Source organism: Zingiber officinale, chromosome 1A (assembly GCF_018446385.1).
Source record: "Zingiber officinale cultivar Zhangliang chromosome 1A, Zo_v1.1, whole genome shotgun sequence".
Lineage (NCBI taxonomy): Eukaryota > Viridiplantae > Streptophyta > Magnoliopsida > Zingiberales > Zingiberaceae > Zingiber > Zingiber officinale.
The window spans coordinates 171060434-171069837 of NC_055987.1; positions in this window are offsets into that span (position 1 = coordinate 171060434).

The window sequence follows — 9404 nt, forward strand, 5'->3', positions numbered from 1 at the left end:
AAAATTTTCTATTGAAACATTTTAAGCTGCGACATGTTGTAGTAGGCTTCGAACATTAAATGCACGGTAGAATTAATACCCGACGGTTGGTTAATTCTTGTCTTTACTATCTGTCTTATGATCTTTATCTTTTCCCAGTTTGTAATGGGTTGTAGTGAGTGTTTCGATGACCTATTGACTTGAAAAGACGCGTCAATTTGACTTCTCTTTATCAAGCGGTAGGGTTTGCTAGTGACTCTATTCCTATATATAGGCGATTAACATAACTGACCCTTCCAAGTTGACTTGCCTTTGGTTCACATTATAGCTCTTTTATGATCATGTCTATCTTTAGCAGGAAGACGAAACCCACTATGGGTGGTGTCAAAGAACCCCCTATCGAAGAGGATTCAAGCTCTGCGTCTTCTTCACCGGAGGTCGTTTGGTATTTTTACTAAACCAAGGAAGTTTCGACAAAAAAATGTCTAAGCCGAGAATTGAACCCACGACCTTTGACTCGGTCAAAACCCAGCTGACCAGGTGGGCAAACGGATTTTTCTGTTTAGAGAAGGTAGCGAATTTATTTAAGATAGTTAACAGAATATTGGATTATAAAAGGGATAAGTTGATCTTGGATTTGTCTGTTTAGAAAAGGTAGCGAATTTATTTATGATAGTTAACAGAATATTATAAAAGGGATAAGTTGATGTTGGATTTGTATGTTTAGAAAAGGTAGCGAATTTATTTAAGGAGTTAACAGAAATATTAAGTTATAAAAAGGGATAAGTTGATGCTCTATTTTCCCGTGACTTAAACCATTCTCTCATTCTCTTCTGCGTACGATGGCGGAGCTTGAAAGGAAGTTAGGGCATCATCTCCGGCGGCCGGCCAAGGTCCTAGAAGCCCTTTTTGTTCGGTTGTGAGTCCAAGAATCAAGGTAAGTGCTTCTCACCTGCAGTAGGAGTAGTTTCAGACCTTTGTTCTTCTTGAATTCGAAGCATAAGAAGCGCTTATAGTGCAGATTTTTAATTAAGCCTATAGTGCAGATTTTAATTAAGCTTATAATGCAGATTTTTATGTAGAGCTTATATTGCAGATTTTAATTAAGCTTATAGTGCAGATTTTTAATTAAGCCTATAGTGCAGATTTTAATTAAACTTATAATGCAGATTTTTATGTAAAAGATTATAGTGCAGTTTGGTTAAGTATTATAGTGCAGAATTTATGTTTGTATAATATGCAGAAATAGTGTAGCATAGAATGCAGAATCTTGATTAGAATAGTATGTAGAATTTTGATTAGCATAGTATGCAGATTTTTGTTTATGCATTTCAAAGTTAGAATTTGTTTAAACATTTCAGTTTTTAAAGAAACATTCTTTTATTAGAAGTATTAACAAGTATAAGAAAGATAAAGAAAAGAAAGAAAAAGGTCAAGGCCTTAAGTAGATCCCAAAGTCAAGACTTTAGGGATTTTGGCACACAAGGTACTAAAGAAAATGCCGAGGCATTATATAGAAGTATTAAAAGATAACAAGTATTTTACTTTTATCAGTGGCACTGTGATGGACTCTCAGTTGTCCTTGGGTTGGGCTCCCATAGTCGTCCCTAGATTTAGATAACCTAGTAGTAACGACACGGCCGACGGTCGACGGTCGACTACCCGAGAGTCGCCAAATGGGCCGCCAAATGGGTCGGGTCGTTACAAAAGTAAAAGCACAGTTGCCGGGCCCAAGAGAAGTTGATTATTATTTTGAAGTATTATAAGTATAAGTTTTTGAACAAGTAAAATGAGTTTTACATAAACATAAAGTATTAAAAATTAAGTTTAGAACAAATGAAATAAGTTTCATATAGTTCTAAAAATCAGTAAGTTTAGTTCTTTATTCTACCATGTTTATCTAGTGGATGAGTAGTTTTCATGTTTACCTATTAGATGAGTAGCATGATTAGCTATTAGAATTACATGAGTAGATTCCTTAGTTTTTCTTTGCTATTAGTTTGACATGAGCAGTTTGAGCATATAGTTTCTAGTTCTTTTCGTATACATGCACATTCGTGATTTTGTGAGTTAGATAGCGCTTACTAAGTAATTTTGCTTATAGATGCATTTCCTCTTACTGCAGATAAAGGAAAAGAAAAGCTATAGTAAAGGAAGGCGACAAGGAGGTGCGGATGGATGTGTGATGCCTGGACTATAAAAGCCTTGGAATTTAGCATAAGAATTTATTAACAAAGAGTTGAGTAGAATGTATTAGATGAGTCATTTAGTCTTCCGCTGCTAGTTAATTGAATGTTTTGAGTTCTCCGAGAGTTTTAGGAATTTCTATCAACATGTGAACAAGGATAGTTAAGTAAAGTTAGTAGTCCAGTAGCCCTCCGCCCTCACAGATCAGTAGTGAGGAGGGTGGGGTGTTACAAGTTGGTATCAGAGCAGTTCCTATTTTCCAGCATCACACATCAGCACTATCTTTGCCGTCTTCAAGTAAGAAAGTATTTAAGTTTTCCTTTTATGCTTTCTTTATTATTTGCAGTATGGAGTAATTGCTTATATGTGCTTTAGTAAGATAGAAGTTTTTTTTTCTCTTATATTCATATACATAAGTATGTTTAGAAATGATATAGAAGATATCAAGCCTTCCAAGGACCCCTAATGGGTACGATGCGATATGAATAATAGAGGACCGAGAAGTTAAGAGACTAAGGAACAAAGAGTACCATTAGTGAAAGTCATTTAGAACCAGAAGCACGAGGAAGTTACTTAGGAGCGTGAGGACAGTATGAGACAGAGATATCCATAATTATTCTAAGTTCGAGGACGAACTTTTTATAAGGTAGGGAGAATTGTAACACCCCAAATTTCCTCAATTAGAGTCCTAAAAGTAATTTAAAAATATTTAAAAATGCTATAGAAATATTCTAGGGATTTTTATAAATTTTTAGAGTATTTTTATGTAATTTTTGGAGGTCGTTTGGTATTTTTACTAAACCAAGGAAGTTTCAACAAAAAAATATCCAAGCCGAGAATTGAACCCACGACCTTTGACTCGGTCAAAACCCAACTGACCAGGTGGGCAAACGGATTTTTCTGTTTAGAAAAGGTAGCGAATTTATTTAAGATAGTTAACAGAATATTGGATTATAAAAGGGATAAGTTGATCTTGGATTTGTCTGTTTAGAAAAGGTAGTGAATTTATTTATGATAGTTAACAGAATATTATAAAAAGGATAAGTTGATGTTGGATTTGTATGTTTAGAAAATGTAGTGAATTTATTTAAGGAGTTAACAGAAATATTAAGTTATAAAAAGGGATAAGTTGATGCTCTATTTTCCCGTGACTTAAACCATTCTCTCCTTCTCTTCTGCGTACGATGGCGGAGCTCGGGCAGAAAACGAAAGGAAGTTAGGGCATCATCTCCGACGATCGGCCAAGGTCCTAGAAGCCCTTTTTGTTCGGTTGTGAGTCCAAGAATCAAGGTAAGTGCTTCTCACCTGCAGTAGGAGTAGTTTCGGAGCTTTGTTCTTCTTGAATTCGAAGTATAAGAAGCGCTTATAGTGCAGATTTTTAATTAAGCTTATAGTGCAGATTTTAATTAAGCTTATAATGCAGATTTTTATGTAGAGCTTATATTGCAGATTTTAATTAAGCTTATAGTGCAGATTTTTAATTAAGCCTATAGTGCAGATTTTAATTAAACTTATAATGCAGATTTTTATGTAAAAGATTATAGTGCAGTTTGGTTAAGTATTATAGTGCAGAATTTATGTTTACATAATATGCAGAAATAGTGTAGCATAGAATGCAGAATCTTGATTAGAATAGTATGTAGAATTTTGATTAGCATAGTATGTAGATTTTTGTTTATGCATTTCAAAGTTAGAATTTGTTTAAACATTTCAGTTTTTAAAGAAACATTCTTTTATTAGAAGTATTAACAAGTATAAGAAAGATAAAGAAAAGAAAGAAAAAGGCCAAGGCCTTAAGTAGATCTCAAAGTCAAGACTTTAGGGATTTTGGCACACAAGGTGCTAAAGAAAATACCGAGGCATTATATAGAAGTATTAAAAGATAACAAGTATTTTACTTTTATCAGTGGCATTGTGCTGGACTCTCAGTTGTCCTTGGGTTGGGCTCCCATAGTCGTCCCTAGGTTTAGATAACCTAGTAGTAACGGCACGGCCGACGGTCGATGGTCGACGACCCGAGTGTCGCCAAATGGGCCGTCAAATGGGTCGGGTCGTTACAAAAGTAAAAGCACAATTGTCGGGCCCAAGAGAAGTTGATTATTATTTTGAAATATTATAAGTATAAGTTTTTGAACAAGTAAAATGAGTTTTACATAAACATAAAGTATTAAAAATTAAGTTTAGAACAAATGAAATAAGTTTCATATAGTTCTAAAAATCAGTAAGTTTAGTTCTTTATTCTACCATGTTTATCTAGTGGATGAGTAGTTTTCATGTTTACCTATTAGATGAGTAGCATGATTAGCTATTAGAATTACATGAATAGATTCCTTAGTTTTTCTTTGCTATTAGTTTGACATGAGCAGTTATGTTTATGCTTTATTCCTTTTTAGAGCATATAGTTTCTAGTTCTTTTCGTATACATGCACATTCGTGATTTGGTGAGTTAGATAGCGCTTACTAAGCAATTTTGCTTATAGATGCATTTCCTCTTACTGCAGATAAAGGAAAGGAAAAGCTATAGTAAAGGAAGGCGTCAAGGAGGTGTGGATGGATGTGTGATGCCTGAACTATAGAAGCCTTGGGATTTAGCATAAGAATTTATTAACAAAGAGTTGAGTAGAATGTATTAGATGAGTCATTTAGTCTTCCGCTACTAGTTAATTGAATGTTTTGAGTTCTCTGAGAGTTTTAGGAATTTCTATCAACATGTGAACAAGGATAGTTAAGTAAAGTTAGTAGTCCAGTAGCCCTCCGCCTTCACAGATCAGTAGTGAGGAGGGTGGGGTGTTACAATCTGTGTCAGTAGACTCGTCTGCTTCCCGATTTGTATTATTCAATCGTCTTGTATTTTATATATATCTTTCTTTCTTTGGAATCATGAGTTTCTAAAATATTCGTAATAGGTATCTCAGTCTAGCTATGAAACATCATGTATTTTGTGGCTATATTAAGATTCTCACATAACAACGGAACCAGCGAGGAAGGAGTTAGAAGCTGCCCTTTTTCGAGAGTAAAATAACCAAACTGAAGTTGTGCAGCTACAACAACAACTTTCCCAAGTCAATGGGGCATTAGAGGAGGCTACAAATCAAAAGAATGAGTGAAATATCGATTTTTGTGAAGCTCAGCCTCACATCTCCATAGTGATGCTGCCTTTCTACGAGAGAAAAAGAATAAAACTGTATTTGTCCAAGTGCGACGATAATTATGTCTATTTAATGTATCATTAAAGAATGCTATAAAGCAAATGGTTTACGCAGTAGTGTTTGTATTAACTATGTCTACATCTTGTAGCAGCTACAGCAGTACATTGTTGCATTAGCATCTAGGTGATCGAAAATGGTACCACATGTAGCAACTTATAAACAGTAGCTGCAACACTGTGTAGCAGTTACTACGAATTATCTACTACACATTTACGGGGAAACTTGTGACACGTAGATCCCACATCGTGTAGCAGTTACAGCGGATTAGCTGCTATAACGTGTAGCAGCTTCTGTTGCACATTGTAGCATTACCATCTAGTTATCGGACGATGCTACCTCGTGTAGCAGCTTCTAAAGAGTAGCTTCTATACTATGTAGCAGTTACTACAGATTACATGCCACATTGTGTAGCAATTACTGCGGATTAGATGCTACATCGTGTAGCAGCTACTCCAGATTTGTGAGCTCCCAGAACATGTAGCAGTTACTGCTGATGCAACTTACAAGGGCCACTCTCTATTAAACATTATATGGTCAGTAATTTATTGTAAAAAAATAAATTTATGCAGACTTATCAATTAATTATAGGTGACCTACGACATCTGTTCCATTTATCCATCACATCATAGAATGACCACTCATAGTTGCCATTTATGAGAGGTGTGACAAGTAATACCTGTCATAAACCATGACTTGTGAAGAAATTAGATACTTGCTTTTTTAGACGTCCATCTGTGGATGCGTGAGTACAACTATTCCAACATAGACTACTCAGCGCCGTTGTTTTCCTATATAACAGAGGTAGCCAAGCTCATTTCTTGACATCCAAAGATAAAATGAGTAGCTTAAATGGATTGACGGTATTTTCCTCACACCACCTTCACCATTTATTTCATGACATCTAGTCTACATCTTCAAGTGTTTCTTGCTCTGGAAGCGTGAATGAGAAAGCTGTTGGTGCGGGTAGCACAAACGGTCTAACCCAGGTTTTGATGAATGACAAATAGGTTAAGTTAGTTGTGTTGTTGTCTGACACTTTGATCAAGTGTGCAGGAAAAGTCCAGCTAGGTCGACGGGCTGACCGGATAGCTGGCGAGAAGTCCAAGCGGGTCGACGGGCTGACCGGACGCTTGGCGAGAAGTCCAGCTAGGTCGACGGGCTGACCGGATAGCTGGCGAGAAGTCCAAGCGGGTCGACGGGCTGACCGGACGCTTGGCGAGAAGTCCAGCTAGGTCGACGGGCTGACCGGATAGCTGGCGAGAAGTCCAGACGGGTCGACGGGCTGACCGGACGTCTGGCAGGTAAGTAAGGTAAGTCACTGGAGGGGAGTGACTGTGAGGACGCGTTCCCGGGAAGGGAACATTAGGCGTCGATCCGGCTTAGATCCATTTCGGATATCTAAGTCGAGATCGTGACTAGATTCCGGTCTCGGAAAGACGGAATCTAAGTCATACTCTTTGCTATTACTTTGTTGAACTTTAATTGTGCTAACAATCTATTTTACAGGATATATATTTGCCTCCGGACTAACGTTTGTCTTGCAGGACGGATTCTGCGGGAAAACAGGGTCCGGGCGCCCGGAAGGAATCCAGGCGCCCGGAGATCCGAGCGCCCGGGAGGCAAACTTTATCCTGATTGCGCGTCGCCACGTGGAGCTCACTGGTTGGACCTGCCACGTCTCACCAGGGCGCCTGGAAGGGATCCGGGGCGCCCTGAGCTTCATATAAAAGAAGGGGCAAGGGTGGAGCTTAATATCAACTAAGAATCCAAGATCTGCTGCTCTGTGCTCTTGCGACGCTACGAAAAGCTCTCCGACTCAGTGCTGGTTTTGTTTCAATTCTATTGTCGGTATTTTCTTTATCTGTCAATTCTTGTACTTAACTCTGTAATATTCGAATTGATAGTGATTGCCCAACGAAAGTGGTCAAGGACCACGGGCCTTCGAGTAGGAGTCGTCACAGGCTCCGAACGAAGTAAAAACAACTGTGTTCGTTTACTTTTCCGCTGCGTTTAAACTCTTGTTTTTTCGAATCGATATTCACCCCCCCCTCTATCGAATCTAACGGTCCTACAAAAGCACCCATGTTGCCTTCCACGATCTAGTGTATGCTCTCATATTCCTAAAGGAATTTCGTTAATGCGAACACCATTCTCTGGCCCGAATCAATGTACGTGCCTCGGTTTAGGCCGCTCATATAGTGGTCTAAAATCTGCACAGTTTTCCGTGTGTGCAAACTTCGATCATTCGCTATGGAATTCTCATGGAGTAATAAATAGATTCTAGGCTCGATGATCTTCTCCGAACCCCGAGCAAATGATGTGAGGGAAATGTAATATTTAATTGAAAATTTTATGTTTAATATGGAATATCTGTCATATTGACAATAAATGTATTATTCCAATTTTATTTCTTAGCTATGTTGTGATATGTTTATGCGGTAAATTAAAATGGATTCATTATTCAATATCATATTCACGAACAAGGATCAAGGAACATCAGGTCCACGTTGTAGCAGTTACAACATTATAGCTGCTACACCAATGTATCAACAGGTGGGGTCGGAGAAATGTAATTATTCTTAAGTTGATGGTGTAGTAGTTACGGGTCAACAACAACACACGATGTCATGTTGTAGCAGTTATCTATCCGTAGCTGTTACAACAGAAAGAGAGGCATTATACAAGACATCTCAGATCATTAATAGATTAATAGCTTATAAATCGGAAGAGTAGCATAAATTCTTCCAACGTGTTGCAACTTCTCAAGAGTGGAAAATGTAGATATCATCTTGTTGATCGTAAAGGAAAAAAACCTACAGACTATAGTTGGCGTTGATATTATGAATGGAATAATATTAATATTGTAAATAAAGATAATAACATAACACACACAATTTTAAATGCAAGTTGTTGCAGCATGTTGTGGCAGCTCACAACTTTGGATTAGCTGCTACAAAGTGAATTAGCTAATCCACAGAAACTGTTACACGTTGTGTAAGCACACATCTCAGGAGCATATACTACAATGTGTAGCAGCTAATATGAAGTAACTGCCACACGATGTGGCAGCTCACATGTCTGTGGTTTCTTAGATAATGTGTAGCAGCTAATCCGTAGTAACGACTACACTTTTTCTACTTTTGAGAAGCAGCTACATGGACGCACCTCTAGTTCGCCCTCATGTGAGTGATGAACATCCAGCTTAAGTTGATGATGTAGAAGTTATCTATCCATAGCTACTACAACACAGGCGAAAGACATTATGCAAGATATCGTAGATCTTTAATATAATAAAATTTGTTGCTACGTGTAGCAGCTTCTCAAGAGTAGAAAATGCACATACCATCTTTTTGACCGTAAATAAAAAAAAAGACTTAGAGATTATAGTAGGGGTTGATGTTGTAACGACCACCCTTCTTACTACTACTCTCTAAGGGCGACCGTTACCTAACTATTACTCTACTCACTAGTGTTACTTGTGCTATTATAGCAACACTTAGATTTATCACGGTCCCAGAGGAAGTCCTACCGAAAAATTTCGGCAGAGTCTCCCATGTACCGGTGACTAAATCAACCATACAGACACTATATACACAGCCACAGGCGGCTGGAACATACTTTTTCACAACCACGCAGTATAATAACACAAAAAGAAAAAGAAACTACCCTAGCAATAGCAAACAACTATATCACTCCAACATTAGGACGTATCAAACTACAAGTGTGGAATAAACTTAATTACAATCTCAACTCATAATAACATTTAAAGAAAACTAGAACATAAACTGAAACTCTAAACAGGTAAGTCCTGAACATTTGCTAGCAAACTCTGGATCTCTCCATAGTCCAGTCATCACACACCTTCATCACCACCACCTTGTCGCCTTCCGTTCATACTTTAGCTTTTCCTTTATCTGTAGTAGGAGGAAAAATAGATCTATAAGCGAAACGCTTAGTAAGTACTATACTATCTCATAAAAACTCGAAGTGCATAAAAATGCAAACGATACTGAAACTAAAATGCTAAAA